Source organism: Papio anubis, chromosome 1, assembly GCF_008728515.1.
Source record: "Papio anubis isolate 15944 chromosome 1, Panubis1.0, whole genome shotgun sequence".
Taxonomy (NCBI): domain Eukaryota; kingdom Metazoa; phylum Chordata; class Mammalia; order Primates; family Cercopithecidae; genus Papio; species Papio anubis.
The window spans coordinates 131,345,645-131,364,035 of NC_044976.1; the positions used below are offsets into that span (position 1 = coordinate 131,345,645).

The following is an 18,391-nucleotide window of genomic DNA, read 5'->3' on the forward strand; positions in this document are numbered from 1 at the left end:
ACATTTTCTTTTTTTTTTTTTTTTTGAGACGGAGTCTCGCGCTGTGTCACCCAGGCTGGAGTGCAGTGGCGCGATCTCTGCTCACTGCAAGCTCCGCCTCCCAGGTTCACGCCATTCTCCTGCCTCAGCCTCCCGAGCAGCTGGGACTACAGGCGCCCGCCACCACGCCCGGCTAGTTTTTTGTATTTTTAGTAGAGACGGGGTTTCACCATGTTAGCCAGGATGGTCTCGATCTCCTGACCTCGTGATCCACCCGCCTCGGCCTCCCAAAGTGCTGGGATTACAGGCTTGAGCCACCGCGCCCGGCTACATTTTCTTTATCCAGTCTATCACTGAAGGGCATTTGGGTTGGTTCTAAGTCTTTGCTATTGTAAATAGTGCTGCAATAAACATAAGTGCACATATGTGTGAGAAAGTCAAATTTCACCCTTGCATTAGTGTACTATTAATGTCAACATCAATTTTTAATAAAACCTTATAGACAAATCTATCTAATCTTAATCAGTTTGACCATAACGTAAGAGTCTCATAAGCCTCTTAAAACCCTTTACAAATTTTTGTTAAAGAGCAGATCAGTTCCTAAGAAAACCCTGTTGTGCTTATTCCAATGTTCAATTTATGGAAAAATCAAATAATACCCCTTTAAATTTAGCTGATATGTTCCCACACAGAATTTCTTTTACAATATTAATGTTTTATAAACCTTCCACAACTTGCTCAAGCTTTATCCTATCTAACTTAAAACAATCCTTTAATCATTTAATTTAGGCATACACAAAAACCCACATTCCCATGCCTTCTTATAATCTTTTGCCAAAATTGCATTTTACTTTCCTCACACACCTTGCATGTAAAACTGTTTTTTCAGTAGTCTCAATTATGTCATACAATGTTAACTCTCAGCAATTTTTATCTTTGGTGAAAAACCTGGTAAGTTATTTTAATTATGTACTAGGTGTGGAGCCTAGGACACCAGAAAGAAATGCAGATAAAGTCTGATTTATTCCAGCATAGCCAGGGGGCATGGCTAATTCCACATGTCCCCAGGGCTTACCTAGAATGTAATGGCTCCAAAGCAAGTAAGTTGAACAATTTTCAGAAGACAAAGCAGTTTATGACCTTAAAGCATTTAGCAAACCTAATACCTGACCTGCATAATTTAGACCAAACAGCTTTATTTTACCAATAATATTTAAAACTCTTCATTTCTCAAAGTTACATTAACTAAAAGGTGTTAATTACAGTTTGTATTTTTGATATGGTTCAGCTGTGTCCCCACCCAAATCTTATCTTGAATTGTAGCTCCCATAAATCCCATGTGCTATAGGAGGGACTAGGTGGGAAATAACTGAATCATGGAGGTGGTTTCCCCCATAATGTTCTCATGGTAGTGAATATATCTCATGAGATCTGATGGTTTTATGAGGGAAAACCCCTTTCATTTTGTCCTTGTCCACCACCATGTAAGACATGCCTTTCACCTTCTGCCATGATTATGAGGCCTCCCCAGCCACGCAGAACTGTGAGTCCATTAAACCTCTTTTTCTTTACATATTACCCAGTCTTGGGTATGTCTTTATCAGCAATGTAAAAATGAACTAATATAATAAATTGAACCAGGAGTGGGGCACTGCTGTAAAGATACCCAAAAATGTGAAAACTACTTTGGAACTGCATAGCAGGCAGAGGCTGGAACAGTTTGGAGGGCTCAGAAGACGACAGGAAAATGTGAGAAAGTTTGGAACTTCCTAGAGACTTGTTGAATGGCTTTGACCAAAATGCTGATAATGACATGGATGGACAACGAAACCCAGGCTGAGGTGGTGTCAGATGGAGATGAGGAACTTGTTGGGAACTAGAGTAAAGGTGATTCTTGTTACGTTTAGCAAAGAGACTGGCAGCATTTTTCCCCTGACCTAGAGATTTGTGGAACTTTGAATTTGAGGGAGATGATTTAGGGTATCTGGTGGAAGAAATTTCTAAGCAGTGAAGCATTCAAGAAGTAACTTGGGTGCTGTTAAAAACATTCAGTTTAAAAAGGGAAACAGAGCCTAAAAGTTCAGAAAATTTGCAGCCCAACGATCTAATAGAAAAGAAAAACCTGGCCAGGCACAGTGGCTCATGCCTGTAATCCTAACACTTTGGGAGGCCGAGGTGGGCTGATTGCCTGAGACCAGCCTGGTCAACATGGTGAAACCCCATCTCTACTAAAATACAAAAGAAATTAGCCAGTTGTGGTGGTGTGCACCTGTAGTCCCAGCTACTTGGGAGGCTGAGGCAGGAGAATTCCTTGAACCCAGGAGGTGGAGGTTGCAGTGAGCCAAGATTGCACCACTGCACTCCAGCCTGGGCGACAAGACTGAGACTCCATCTCAAAAAAGAAAAGGAAAGAAAAACCCATTTTCTGAGGAGAAATTCAGGCCAGCTGCAGAAATTGGTCTAAGTAATCAGGAGCCACATGTTCATCACCAAGACAACGGGGAAAATATCTCCAGAGCATGTCAGAGACCTTTGAAGCAGCCCCTCCCATCACAGGCCCTAAGGCCTAGGAGGAAACAAAGGTTTCATGGGCAAGACACAGGAGACCCCTGCTGTGTGCAGTCTAGAGGCTTGGTGCCCTGCATCCCAGCCACTCTAGCCATGGCTAAATGTGCCAAGGTACAGCTCAGGCCATGATTTCAGAGAGTGTAAGCCCCAATCCTTGGCAACTTCCATGTGGTGTTGAGCCTGCAGGTGTACAGAAGTCAAGAATTGAGGTTTGGGAACCTCCGTGTAGATTTCAGAGGATGTACAGAAACACCTGGATGTTCAGGCAAAAGTTTGCTGCCAGGGTGGGGTCCTTATGGAGCATCTCTGCTAGGGAAGGGAAATGTGGGGTTGAAGCCCGCACACAAAGTCCCCACTGGGGCACTGCTTAGTGGAGCTGTGAGAAGAGAGCCACCATCCTCCAGACCCCAGAATGGTATCACCAGCAGCTTTCACCATCCACCTGGAAAAGCCACAGGCACTCAACACCAGCCTGTGAAAACAGCCAGGAAGGAGGCTGTACCCTGTAAAGCCACAAGGACATAGCTGCCCAAGACCATAGGAACTCACCTCTTGCATCAGCATGACCTGGATTTGAGACAAAAAGTCAAAGGAGATCATTTGGTGCTTTAAGATTCGACTGCCCTGCTGGATTTTGGAATTGCATGGGGCCTTTAGCCCCTTCTTTTTAGCCAATTTCTCCCATTTGGAATGGGTGTACTAATCCAATGCCTGTACCCCCATTGTAGCTAGAAAGTAACTAACTTGGTTTTGATTTTACAGGCTCATAGGTGGAAGGGACATGCCTTGTCTCAGATGAGACTTTGGGCTGTGGAATTTTGAGTTAATGCTAAAATGACTCAAGACTTTGGGGCACTGATGGGAAGGCATGATTGGTTTTGAAATCTGAAGACATGAGATTTGCGAGGGGCCAGGGGTGAAATGATATGGCTTGGCTTGTCCCCACCCAAATCTCAATTGAATTGCAGCTCCCATAATTCCCATGTGTTGTGGGAGGGACTCAGTGGGAGATAATTGAATTATGGGGGCAGTTTCCCCCACACTGTTCTCATGGTAGTGAATATGTCTCACAATATCTGATGGTTGTATAACGGGAAACCCTATCACTTTATTCTCATTTTCTCTTGCCCACTGCTATGTAAGATGTGCCTTTCACCTTCTGCCATGATTGCGAGGCCTCCCCAACCATATGAAACTGTGAGTCCATTAAACATCTTTTTCTTTATAATTTTTTTTTTTTTTTGAGACAAAGTCTCATCTCTTTCACCCAAGCTGGAGTGAAGTGGCACAATTTGGCTCACCTCCGCCTCCTGGATTCAAACAATTCTCCTGTCTCAGTCTCCTGAGCAGCTGGGATTACAGGCATGTACCACCTGTCCAGCTAATTTTTGTATTTTTAGAAGAGACGGGGCTTCACCATATTGGCCAGGCTGGTTTCAAACTCCTGACCTCAGGTAATTCACCTGCCTTGGCCTCCCAAAGTGCTAGGATTACAGGTGTAAGCCACCACGTCCGGCCTTTCTTTATAAATTATCCAATCTCAGGTATGTCTTTATCAGCAGCATGAAAATGGATGAAAACAATTTTTCTGACAAAATATTTGATTTAAGTGCTTATTATTAACCCAATTAATCAGAACTTTTTCATATAAACATCACACACAACACATAAATATATAGACAGAAGAAGATCCAGTAGTTGTAAGATTTTTCATTTGTCAGTTTTTGAGATTCTTAATTGGATTACTGGATTCAGGGTCGAGTCCTTTCAGGAACAGGGCTAGGAAAACATGCAATTTCTAGGGCCTAATAAGCAGGCACAGATGGAAAGCAAACAGATCTCCAAAAATTCAGGGTCCCATTTTTATGCTGGATTCTGGATCCCCAAAAGAGAAATGGTGTGGAACAAGACAGTGCAATGATTTTACTGTACATTTCATTGCAAAGCAACCCAAAGCCAATCAACCCATTTTTGATCAGTTCATCCCCCATGGGAGTCTTACCTTTCAGTGGGGGTAGGAGGACACCCAACTAGGTGTGGAGCCTGGGACACCAAGCTCCTAGGCTAGTGTATTTAGCTTTAGGTTTTGAGAGGAATGGTATGTTTTGGCTCTGTCCTCACCCAAATATCATCTTGAATTCCCATGTGGTGTGGGAGGGACCCAGTGGGAGGTAATTGAATCATGCAGACAAGTCTTTCCCATGTTGTTCTCATGATAGTGAATAAGTCTCATGAGATCTGATGGTTTGATAAGGGGAAAGCCATTTTGCTTGGCTCTCATTCTGTCTTTGCCTGCTGCCATCCACATAAGATGTGATTTGTTTCTCCTTGCCTTCCGCCTTGATTGTGAGGCCTCCCCAGTCATGTGGAACTATAAGTCCAATAAACCTCTTTGTTTTGTAAATTGTCCAGTCTCAGGTATGTCTTTATCAGCAGCATGAAAATGGACTAATACAAGGGATTTATCTACTTTCAATTCCTGGGGTTTCATGAGGAAAAAAGATTTTTCCCAAAATGGGGTCTGTGGCACTTCCTCCAATTTTCCCAAGGAGTCTGGGCTGTTAGAAATTATCTTAGGTCTTCACACCTGTAATCCCAGCACTTTGGGAGGCCGAGGAGGGCAGATCACAAGGTCAGGAGCTCGAGACCATCCTGGCCAATCTGGTGAAACCCCTGTCTCTACTGAAAATACAAAAATTAGCTGAGTGTGGTGGTGCATGCCTGTAGTCCCAACTACTCAGGGGGCTGAGGCACAAGAATCACTTGAACCCACAAGGCAGAGGTTGTAGTGAACCGAGATCACACCACTGCACTCCAGCCTGGGCGACAGAGCAAGACTCCATCTCAAAAAAAAACAAAAAAAAGAAAAAAGAAATTATCTTAAATCTGTCCGGGCATGGTGATACATGCCTGTAATCCCAGCACTTTGAGAGACTCAGGCAGGTGGATCACCTGAGGTCAGGAGGTTGAGACCAGCCTGACCAACATAGTGAAACCCCGTCTCTACTAAATACAAAAATTAGCCAGGCGTGGTAGCGCATGCCTGTAATCCCAGCTATTTGGGAGGCTGAGGCACAAGAATTGCTTAAACCTGGGAGTCAGAGGTTGCAGTGAGCCAAGATTGCACCATTGCACTCCAGCCTGGGCATTAAATTCCTTCCCAAAAAAAAAAAGAAAGAAATGATCTTAGGTCCTCTCATGTGTGCATCAAGAGTGGCAAGAAGACAAAACGGAGAAAATCAATTCAGTTGTCTGAACAGATAAAAATCTTTTTTTTCCCCAGAAAAACAAGATCCAGAAGATCCAGAAAGAGAAAGAAAAAAACAAACAAACAAAAAAAAACAATAACAACAAAAAATAATATATATAAATATATAAATATATATATATGTCTTGTCAATATACCTATAGCTCGAATATCTGCTTTTAATTAAGTTGACTTTGAACCAAATATCTTATTATAAGACTATAGCCAGAACAAGCAGCAAATATTTCTTACCTTTGAATTTTACCAAAGGCAACATTCCCAGTGCTCAGAGAAAAGAAAATTCAAGACAGGAAATCAGAAGTTGTTCATCGAGGGAAAGAGAATCAATAAATGGCAAAAGTCACACAGATATCAAACCAAAAAGTGTTGCAACAGTGGGTAGCTAGTTAGGTATGAGCAGGGCAGGAGAGGGCTCCCCACACACAGACACACACACATACACATACACACAGACACACACACACGCACACACACTAGTGAAAGGTGACAGCATGCTGGCAGCCCTCGCTCACTCTCCGTGCCTCCTGGGCCTAGGCACCCACTCTGGCCATGCTTGAGGAGCCCTTCAGCCTGCTGCTGCACTGTGGAAGCCCCTCTCTGGACTGGCCAAGGCCAGAGCTGGCTCTCTCTGCTTGCGGGGAGGTGTGGAGGGAGAGGTGTGGGTGGGAAAGCTACGCAAGGCACTCGCGGGCCAGCGTGAGTTCCAGGTGGGTGCAGGCTTGGCGGGCCCCACACTCAGAGCAGCCAGCTGGTGCCACGGGCCCTGGGCAGTGAGGGGGTTAGCACCCCGGCCAGCAGCTGCAGAGGATGTGCTGGATCCCCCAGCAGTGCCAGCTGGCCAGTGCCACTCTCAGATTCTCAGGGGCCTCAGCCGCGCCCCCCTGCACCCTGCCCCTCAGGGCAGGGCTCGAGACCTGCAGCTCGCCATGCCCGAACCACCCTGCCACCTGTGGGCTCCCATGAGGCCCAAGCCTCCTGATGGGCACCACCCCCTGCTCCTAGGCACCCGGTCCCATCCATCCTGGAAGGGCTGAGGAGTGCAGGCGCACAGCACGGTACTGGCAGGATCCACTAGGCAAGCCAGCTGGGCTCCTGAGTGGGGTGGGGACTTGGAGAATTTCATGTCTAGGGAAAGGATTGTAAATGCACCAATTAGTGCTCTGTGTCTAGCTAATCTAGTGAGGACTTGGAGAACTTTTATGTCTAGCTAAAGGATTGTAAATGCACCAATCAGCACTCTGTCAAAATGGACCAATCAGCTCTCTGTAAAACGGACCAATCAGCTCCCTGTAAAATGGACCAATCAGCTCTCTGTAAAATGGACCCATCCGCAGGATGTGAGTGGGGTCAAATAAGGGAATACAAGCAGACTGCCCTATCCAGCAGTGGCAACTCCCTGGGGTCCCCTTGCACGCGGTGGAAAGTTTGTTCTTCTGCTTTTCACAATAAATCTTGCTGCTGCTCACTCTTTGGGTCTGCGCCACCTTTATGACCTGTAACACTCACCAGGAAGGTCTGCAGCTTCACTCCTGAAGCCAGCAAGACCGTGAACCCACCGGGAGGAATAAACAACTCCAGACCCACCGCTTTTATGAACTGCAACACTCACCATGAAGGTCTGCAGCTGCACTCCTGAAGCCAGCAAGACCACAAACCCACCAGAAGGAAGAAACTCCAGACACGTCCGAACATCAGAAGGAACAAACTCCGGACACACCATCTTTAAGAACACTCACCATGAGGGTCCGCAGCTTCATTCTTGGAGTCAGTGAGACCAAGAACCCACCAATTCCGGACACACTAGGAGTGTTGGGCGACCATCAGGTGATGGTCAGGCAGTTGTTAACTGTTTCGTTAAAGTAGTAATTGTTCACAGCTGGTGCCAGGGAACAGCAGTCGCCTAATAGACACAAAACACCTGAAACTAATCAGCAGCTTCCCAGTAAGATCTCAGGATGGGGGAGAAGTAACACAAGATCCCAGAAGTATGCCAACCTATAAAACTCCAAGTTAAGAGGTCAAGCTGCACACCTGGTCTCTCAAGTCACCCACGCCTGTAACCCCAGCACTTTGGGAGGTTGAGGCAGGCAGATTGCCTAAGATCAGGAGTTTGAGACCAGCCTGACCAACATAATGAAACCCCATTTCTACAAAAATACAAAAATTAGCCACGTGTGGTGGTGGGTGCCTGTAATCCCAGCTACTCAAGAGGCTGAGGCAGGAGAATCCCTTGAGTCTGGGAGGCAGGTTCACTGCAAGCCACTGGAGTGTGTGCCACTGCACTCCAACCTGTGCAACAGAGCCAGACAAGAAAGGCAAAGGGGTCGAACACAAAAATCCATGCAAATTTCTAAAAGCCAAGTTTTACACCCCTGAATACTGCCATTTACTACCCGTTTCTTTCTGACCCAGTCAAATGTAAGAGGCTTCTAACTAGATCCAAGCCAGTTAATCAGTTCATTACTGAATCCAATCTGGTCTGGACCCAGTCTTCTGTTATACTTTCAAACCAAGTTTGGATCAGAAATTTGCTCAGAGAATTCAGACAGCTCAAAACACAAATCTATGGAGCTTCGGAATCTGAGAGATTCTGAGAGAGAACTTACCCACGATCCCTGCTTGGTCACTCAGCATTCCTGGGGGTTGTGAGAAGTTGTACTTCAGATCCCACTTCTGACACCATCTGATAAAAGAAAAACTTCAGCCAAATTAAATTTAAAAGAGTTTAATTGAGCAGTGAACGATTGAAGGGCAGCCTTCTGAGCCAGGGTAGACTCAGAGACTCCAGCAGAGCCACATGGTGGAAGATTCATGAACAGAAAAAGGAAGGTGACATATGGAAAATCGAAGTGATGTACAGAAACAGCTGCATTGGTTATAGCTTGGCATTTGCCTAATTTGAACATTTAGCCACCTTTGATTGACCAAAACTTAGTGATTGGCACAAGAGTAGACTACAGTTTGTTTATACTTCCATTTAGGCCATAGTTCGTGATGTACAGAGAAACCTTTAGGCCAAAATAAAGTATGCAAGGAGGCAGCTATAGACTAAACTTGATTTAACAAGGGATAAAATTTAAGATTATGTCACACAAAGAGAAAGAAAGGCCTGGGCACCTGTAGTCCCAACACTCTGCTAGGCCAAGGCAGGAGGATTGCTTGAGCCCAGGAGTATGAGACCAGTCTGGGAAACAGACTCGTGAATCATTCACTGCTCAATTAAACTCTTTTAAATTTAATTTGAGTTAATAGAGACCCCATCTCTACAAAAAAAATTTTTAAAAATAAAATTTTAGGCCAGGCGTGGTGGCGCCAAGGCCAGAGGATAACTTGAGGTTAGAAGTTTGAGATCAGCCTGACCAACATGGTAAAACCCCATCTCTACTAAAAATACAAAAATTAGCCAGGTGTGATGGTGGGCACCTGTAATCCCAGCAACTTGGGAGGCCAAGGCAGGAGAATTGCTTGAACCCAGGAGGCAGAGGTTCACAGTGAGCTGAGATTGTGCCACTGCACTCCAGCTTGGGCAACAGAGGGAGACTCCATCTCGAAAATAAATAAATAAGGCTGGGCGCAGTGGCTCAAGCCTGTAATTCCAGCACTTTGGGAGGCAGAGGCGGGCGGATCGCAAGGTCAGGAACTTGAGATTAGCTTGGCCAATATGGTGAAACACCATCTCTACTAAAAATACAAAAATTAGCTGAGCGCAGTGGTGGGTGACTGTAATCCCAGCTACTCAGGAGGCTGAGGCAGGAGAATCACTTGAACCTGGGAGGCTGAGGTTGCAGTGAGCTGAGATCACACCACTGCACTCTAGCCTGGTTGACAGAGCGAGGCTGCATCTCAAAATAAATAAATTAATTAATTAATTAGATTTTAAGAAAAGAGAAGAAGGTTTAATAATGATTTGGAGGGTTATATATCAGATATCACTTAAGGCCAGGCACAGTGGCTCATGCCTGTAATCCCAGCACTTTGGGAGGCCAAGGCGAGTGGATCACCTGAGGTCAGGAACTCAAGACCAGCCTGACCAACATGGTTAAACCCCGTCTCTACCAAAAATACAAAAACTTAGCCGGGCGTGGTGGCGGGCGCCTGTAGTCCCGGCTACCTTGGGAGGCTGAGGCAGGAGAAACGCTTGTACCCAGGAGGTGGAGGTTGCAGTAAGCCAAGATTGCAACATTGCACTTCAGCCTGGAGGACAGAAGTGAAACTCTCTCAAAAAAAAAAAAAGGTATAGGCCAGGTGCAGTGGCTCACGCCTGTAATCCCAACACTTTGGGAGACCGAGGCAGGTGGATCACCTGTAGAGTGAAACTCTGTCTCTATTAAAAATACAAAACTTTAGCCAGACTTGGTGGCAGTCGCCTGTAGTCCCAGCTACCTCGGGAGGGTGAGGCAGGAGAATGGCATGAACCCGGGAGGCAGAGCTTACAGTGAGCCAAGCCAAGATCATGCCACTTCACTCCAGCCTGGGCGACAGAGCAAGACTCCATCTAAAAGAAAAAGCTATCACTTAAAAATAGGAGTAAGTGAATGAGTAAGTCAGCCTCACCTTCAAAATAATCTAACCTGACCACCATTCACACCCCTACTGCTTTCATCCTTATCTAAGCCACTAGCATCCCCTGGCTGGCTGCAAGTCTCCTCTTTGGTCTCTCGGCTTCTGCTCTTGGCAGTCTTCAATATATCCTCACCACAGCCAAAGTCATCCTGCTAAATCAGGTTACCCTCCTACTCAGACCCCTCTGAATGGCCAGCACCATTTATTAAATAGGGAATCCTCTCCCCATTTCTTGTTTTTGTCAGGTTTCTCAAAGATCAGATGGTTGTAGATGTGTGATGTTATTTCTGAGGGCTCTGTTTTGTTCCATTCGTCTATAGCTCTGTTTTGGTACCAGTACCATGCTGTTTTGATTACTGTAGCCTTGTAGTATGGTTTGAAGTCAGGTAGTGTGATGCCTCCAGCTTTGTTCTTTTGGCTTAGGATTGTCTTGGCAATGCAGCCTTTTTTTTTTTTTTTTTTTTTTTGGTTCCATACGAACTTTAAAGTAGTTTTTTCCAATCCTGTGAAGAAAGTCATTGGTAGCTTGATGGGAATGGCATTGAATCTATAAATTACCTTGGGCAGTATGGCCATTTTCACGATATTGATTCTTCCTATCCATGAGATGGAATGTTCTTCCATTTGTTTGCGTCCTCTTTAATTTCATTGAGCAGTGGTTTGTAGTTCTCCTTGAAGAGGTCCTTCACATCCCTTGTAAGTTGGACTCCTAGGTATTTTATTCCTTTGTAGCAACCGTGAATGGGAGTTCACTCATGATTTGGCTCTCTGTTTGTCTATTATTGGTGTATAGGTATGCTTGTGATTTTTCACATTGATTTGGTATCCTGAGACTTTGCTGAAGTTGCTTATCAGCTTAAGGAGATTTTGGACTGAGATGATGGGGTTTTCTAAATATACAATCATGTCATCTGCAAAGAGGGACAATTTGACTTCCTCTTTTCCTAATTTAATACACTTTATTTCTTTCTCTTGCCTGATTGCCCTGGCCAGAACTTCCAACACTATGTTGAATAGGAGTGATGAGAGAGGGCACCTCAGTCTGGTGCCAGTTTTCAAAGGGAATGCTTCCAGTTTTTGCCAATTCAGTACGATATTGGCTGTGGATTTGTCATAAATAACTCTTATTATTTTGAGATATGTTCCATCAATACCTAGTTTATTGAGAGTTTTTAGCATGAAGGGCTGCTGAATTTTATTGAAGGCCTTTTCTGCATCTATTGAAATAATCCTGTGGGTTTTGTCTTTGGTTCTGTTTATATGATGGATTACATTTATTGATTTGCGTATGTTGAACCAGCCTTGCATCCCAAGGATCACACCAACTTAATCTTGGTGGATAAGCTTTTTGATGTGCTGTTGGATTCAGAATGCCAGTATTTTATTGAGGATTTTTGCATCGATGCTCATCAGAGATACTAGTCTAAAATTCTCTTGTTTTGTTGTGTCTCTGCAAGGCTGTGGTATCAGGATGATGCTGGCCTCATAAAATGAGTTAGGGAGGATTCCCTCTTTTTCTATTGATTGGAATAATTTCAGAAGAAATGGTACGAGCTCCTCTTTGTACCTCTGATAGAATTCAACTGTGAATCCGTCTGGTCCTGGACTTTTTTTTTTTGGTTGACAGGCTATTAATTATTGTCTCAATTTCAGAGCCTGTTATTGGTCTATTCAGGGATTCAACTTCTTCCTGGTTTAGTCTTGGGAGGGTGTATGTGTCCAGGAATGTATCCATTTCTTCTAGATTTTCTAGTTTATTTGTGTAGAGGTGTTTATAGTATTCTCTGATGGTAGTTTGTATTTCTGTGGGATCAGTGGTGATATCCCCTTTATCATTTTTTTATTGCATCTATTTGATTCTTCTCCCTTTTCTTCTTTATTAGTCTTGCTAGTGGTCTATCAATTTTGTTGATCTTTTCAAAAAACCAGCTCCTGGATTCATTGATTTTTTTAACAGTTTTGTGTGTCTCTATCTCCTTCAGTTCTGCTTTGATCTTTGTTATTTCTTGTCTTCTGCTAGCTTTTGAATGTGTTTACTCTTGCTTCTCTAGTTCTTTTAATTGTGATGTTAGGGTGTAGATTTTAGATCTTTCCTGCTTTCTCTTGTGGGCATTTAGCACTATACATTTCCCTTTACACACTGCCTTAAATGTGTCCCAGAGATTCCAGTACCTTGTGTCTTTGTTCTCACTGGTTTTAAAGAACATCTTTATTTCTGCCTTCATTTCATTATGTACCCAGTAGTCATTCAGGAGCAGGTTTTTCAGTTTCCATGTAGTTGTGCAGTTTTGAGTGACTTTCTTAGTCCTGAGTTCTAATTTGATTGCACTGTGGTCTGAGAGACAGTTTGTTGTGATTTCTGTTCTTTTACATTTGCTGAGGAGTGCTTTACTTCCAACTATGTGGTCAATTTTGGAATAAGTGCAATGTGGTGCTGAGAAGAATGTATATTCTGTTGATGTGGGGTGGAGAGTTCTGTAGATGTCTGTTAGGTCCACTCGGTGCAGAGCTCAATTCAAGTCCTGGATATCCTTGTTAACCTTCTGTCTCATTGATCTGTCTAACGTTGACAATGGGGTGTTAAAGTCCCCCATTATTATTGTGTGGGAGTCTAAGTCTCTTTGTAGGTCTCTAAGAACTTGCTTTATGAATTTGGGTGCTCCTGTATTGGGTGCACATATATTTAGGATAGTTAGCTCTTCTTATTGAATTGATCCCTTTACCACTATGTAATGGCCTTCTTTGTCGCTTTAGATCTTTGTTGGTTTAAAGTCTGTTTTATCAGAGAATAGAATTGCAATCCCTGCTTTTTTTTGCTCTCCACTTGTTGGTAGATCTTCCTCCATCCCTTTATTTTGAGCCTATGTGTGTCTCTGCATGTGAAATGGGTCTCCTGAATACAGCACACTGATGGGTCTTGACTCTTTATCCAATTTTCCAGTCTGTGTCTTCTAATTAGGGCATTTAGCCCATTTACATTTAAGGTTAATATCATTAATATTTACATTTAAGGTTAATTATGTGTGAATTTTATCCTGTCTTTATGATATTAGCTGGTTATTTTGCCCATTAGTTGATGCAGTTTCTTCCTAGCATTGCTGATCTTTACAATTTGGCATGTTTTGCAGTGGCTGGTACCAGTTGTTCCTTTCCATGTTTGCTGCTTCCTTCAGGAACTCTTGTAAGGCAGGCTTGGTGGTGACAAAATCTCTCAGCATTTGCTTGTCTGTAAAGGATTTTATTTCTCACTCACTTATGAAGCTTAGTTGGTTGGATATGAAATTCTGGGTTGAAAATTCTTTTCTTTAAGAATGTTGAATATTGGTCCCCACTCTCTTCTAGCTTGTAGAGTTTCTTCTGAGAGATATGCTATTAGTTTGATGGGCTTCCCTTTGTGGGCAACCTGACCTTTCTCTCTGGCTGCCCTTAACATTTTTTCCTTCATTTCAACCTTGGTGAATCTGATAATTATGTGTCTTGAGGTTGCTCTTCTCGAGGAGTATCTTTGTGGTGTTCTCTACATTTCCTGAATTTGAATGTTGGCCTGCCTTTCTAAGTTGGGGAAGTTCTCCTGAATAATATCCTGAACAGTGTTTTCCAGTTTGGTTCCATTCTCCCCATCACTTTCAGGTACACCAATCAAATGTAGATTTAGTCTTTTCACATAGTCCCATATTTCTTGGAGGCACCATTCATTTCTTTTTATTCTTTTTTCTCTAAACTTCTCTTCTTGGTTCATTTCATTAATTTGATCTTCAATCACTGATACCCTTTCTTCTACTTGATCGAATCAGTTACTGAAGCTTGCACATGCATCACATAGTTCTCATGCCATGGTTTTCAGCTCCATCAGGTCATTTAAGGTCTTCTCTACACTGTTGATTCTAGTTAGCCATGAGCCTAATCCTTTTTCAAGGTTTTTAGCTTCCTTGTGATGGGTTCGAACATTCTCCTTTAGCTCAGAGAAGTTTGTTATTACTGATCATCTGAAGCATACTTCTGTCAACTCATCAAGGTCATTCTGCATCCAGCTTTGTTCCATTGCTGGAGAGGAGCTGAGATCCTTTGGAGGAGAAGAGGTGCTCTGATTTTTAGAATTTTCAGCTTTTCTGCTCTGGTTTCTCCCCATCTTTGTGGCTTTATCTACCTTTGGTCTTTGATGATGGTGACTTACAGATGGGCTTTTGGTGTGGATGTCCTTTTTGTTGATGTTGATGCTATTCCTTTCTGTTTGTTAGTTTTCCTTCTAACAGTCAAATCCCTCAGCTGCAGGTCTGTTGGATTTTGCTAGAGGTCCACTCTAGACCCTGTTTGCCTGGGTATCACCAGCAGAGGCTTCAGAATAGCAAATATTGCAGAACGGCAAATATTGCTGCCTGATCCTTTCTCTGGAACCTTCATCTCAGAGAGGCACCCAGCTGTATGAGGTGTCAGTTGGCCCCTACTGGGAGCTGTCTCCCAGTTAGGCTATCTGCGGGGTCAAGGACCCACTTGAGAGGGCAGTCCGTCTGTTCTTGGAGATCAAACACCATGCTGGGAGAACCACTGCTCTCTTCAGAGCTGTCAGACATATATGTTTAAGTCTGTAGAAGTTTCTGCTGCCTTTTGTTCGGCTATACCCTGCCCCTAGAGGTTGAGTCTACAGAGGCAGGCAGGCCTTGTTGAGCTGCAGTGGGCTCCACCCAGTTCTAGCTTCCTGACCAGTTTCTTTACCTACTCAAGGCTCAGCAATGGTGGACGCCTCTCCCCCAGTCAAGCTGCTGCCTCACAGCTCGATCTCAGACTGCTGCACTAACAGTGAGCAAGGCTCCGTGGGTGTGAGACCTGCTGAGCCAGGCACAGGATATAATCTCCTGGTGTGCCATTTGCTAAGACCATTAGAGAAGCACAGTATTTGGGTTGCAGTGTCCCAATTTTCCAGCTACAGTCTGTCACGGCTTCCCTTGGCTAGGAAAGGGAAATCCCCTGACCCCTTGTGCTTTCCGGGTGAGGTGATGCCCTGTCCTGCTTCAGCTCACACTCCAAGGGCTGCACCCACTGTCCAACCAGTCCCCATGAGATGAACCAGGTACTTCAGTTGGAAATGCAGAAATCACCTGTCTTCTGCATCAATCACACTGGTAGCTGCAGACCGGAGCTCTTCCTGTTCAGTCATCTTGGAACCCTTCTCAATATTTAGTATTTTAAATATTTAGTTTCTTGTTAGCTGGTCTTCAGTTGACTTGGTTCTCTATCTAGTTACAGCCATGCTGCATGTTACAGTCATGCAGTCATCTATACATTATTTAAATGGGTTTAAATGTTAAATGTGTTACCTACGAATAATAAAATAGACCTTTATGAAAACTATAAAAACAAAATACACAAAAAAAGCCACTGGGTACATTTGTTTAAATCTTTTTTTTTTTTTTTTTTTTTTTTAAGATGGAGTTTCACTATTTGTTGCTCTGCCTGGAGTGCAGTGGCACAATCTCAGCTCACTGCAACCTCCACCTCCCAGGTTCAAGCAATTCTCCTGTCTTAGCCTCCCCAGTAGCTGGGATTACAGGCGCCTGCCACCGCACCCATCTAATTTTTTGTATTTTTAATAGAGATGGGGTTTCACCATGTTGGCCAGACTGGTCTCGAACTCCTGACCTCAGGTGATCCACCCACCCTCAGCCTCCCAAAGTGCTGGGATTACAGGCATGAGCCACCATGCCTCAATGTTCTTGGGCCAGGTGCGGTGGCTCACCCCTGTAATACCAGCACTTTGGGAGGCTGAGGCAGGGAAATCACGAGGTGAGATCAAGACCATCCTGGCTAACACAGTGAAACCCCTTCTCTACTAAAAATACAAAAAAATTAGCTGGGCATGGTGGTGGGCACCTGTAGTCCCAGCTACTCAGGAGGCTGAGGCAGGAGAATGGCATGAACCTGGGAGGTGGAGGTTGCAGTGAGCAGAGATCTCGCCACTGCACTCCAGCCTGAGTGACAGAGCAAGACTCCGTCTCAAAAACAAAAAAAAAAGTTCTTTATTGCCTTCAGCTGTCAGGGCTTCGTGACTTCCATTCTATAGAATTTAAACAAAATCCTCTGTTTCTCAATGGCAGCATAGCTGGCATTTGAGATCAGATCATTCTTTGTTGTGGAGCATGGATGTCCTGTGCAGTATAAGGTGTTTTGCAGCATCTGCAGCCTCTACTCACTAGATTTCGGTAGCACTCCTGCCAGGCCCTCCACCACCACTGGTTATAGTGTCTCCAGACATTGCCAAATGTTCCCTAGATGTAAGGTTGCCAGGTAAAATATTGCGTGGGACAAACATACTAAAAATACTATCGATTGTTTATCTGAAATGCAAATTTAATTTGGCCTTCCATATCTTTATTTGCTAAATCTGGCAACCCTATCTGAGAGGTAAAATCACCCCTACATCTCCTACCTCCCATCCCATTTGAGAACCAATGCTCTAGTCCACAGGGAGCAATGGAGAAAAAATGTGGTAACAGGTTTGGGAAATGTTATGATTAGATTTGCATTTGGAACAAAACACTTTTTTTGTCTGTTTTGTTTTGTGTGAGATGCAGTCTCTCTCTGTTGCCCAGGCTGGAGTGCAGTGGCACAATCTCAGCTCACTGCAACCTCCACCTCCCAGGTTCAAGGGATTCTCCTGCCTCAGCCTCCCCAGTAGCTGGGATGACAGGTGCCTGCCACCACGCCCGGCTAATTTCACCATGTTGGCCAGGATGGTCTTGATCTCTTGACCTCGTGAGCCACCCCGCGCGGCATGGAGCCAAAAACACTATAAAACATCCGAACCCTCTTCACCAGCTAGGAATGCTGTAGTCAGCATCCTGTTTGAGACCTGATTGGAATGCCAGGCTCTCCTTTTTTTTTTTTTTGAGACGCAGTATTGTTGTCACGCAGGCTGGAGTGCAGTGTTGAGATCTTGGCTCACTGTAACCCCCACCTCCTGGGTTCAAGCGATTCTCCTACCTCAGCCTCCTGAGTAGCCAGGACTACAGGTGCACACCACCACGCCTGGCTAATTTTTGTATTTGTAGTAGAGACAGTGTTTCACCATATTGTCTAGTCTGACCTCATGATTCACCTGCTTCAGCCTCCCAAAGTGCTGGGATTACAGGTGTGAGCCACCACACCTGGCCGTCTCTCCTTTTTAGTAAGCAACTGGAGTTGGGATTCCAGATGTGGCCAGGCACATGCACCTCTGGGGAGACTACCCTGACTGCTAAAGCTGGAAGAATAAAAGAAATGGGTGGTTGTGCCTTCTATCTCCTGTTTATCTTCTTTAACATGTTTATATTGAAGGCTTTATTTAATTAGCTAATAAAGGTGCATTAGGAAGAATTAACATGAAATATTTTCTATTGTCCTTAAATCCAGTTCAGGGATCTCCTAAAAACAGGAACATACTTGTGCTCTGGGAGAGATGAGACTTGAAATTCCAAACCCAGAATGTCTTTCTCTTTTTCTTTTTCTTTTTTTTTTTTTTTTTTTTTTTTTTTGAGATAGAGTTTGGCTCTGTCACCCAAGCTGGAGTGCAGTGGCGAGATCTTGGCTCACTGCAACCTCTGCCCCCCTGGCTCAAGCCATCCTTCCACCTCAGCTTCCTAAGGAGCTGGGACTCACACATTACTGCCTAGCTAATTTTTGTACTTCTTTTAAAGATGAAGTTTTGCCATGCTGGCCAGGCTGGTCTCAAACTCCTGACCTCAGGCAATCCACCAGCCTCGGCCTCCCAAAGTGCTGGGATTACAGGCATGAGCCACCATCCCTGGCCCAGAATGTCTTTTTATTTTTCAGTTTTTTATATCTTTTTGCTAATCTTCTCTGTATTGTTTCAATTTTAGTATATGTGTTGCTGAAGTGAACACTTATTTTTATTCAATGGGCTCTTCCTAGCCACTGTACAGGCCCAGAATATCCAAGGTGGAATTCACCAGAACCATAGGTATTCTTTTAAAAATCCCTCAATACATCAGCCAATTTATAAAAAGAATTCAAAGAAAC

General features: G+C 44.1%; 1 pseudogene; it reads right to left on the reverse strand.

Annotated features, from left to right (window-relative positions):
* Positions 1 to 18,199: 18,199 nt before the first annotated feature.
* LOC116272085 lies at positions 18,200 to 18,255 on the reverse strand (annotated as a pseudogene).
* Between the last annotated feature and the right edge of the window lie 136 nt (positions 18,256 to 18,391).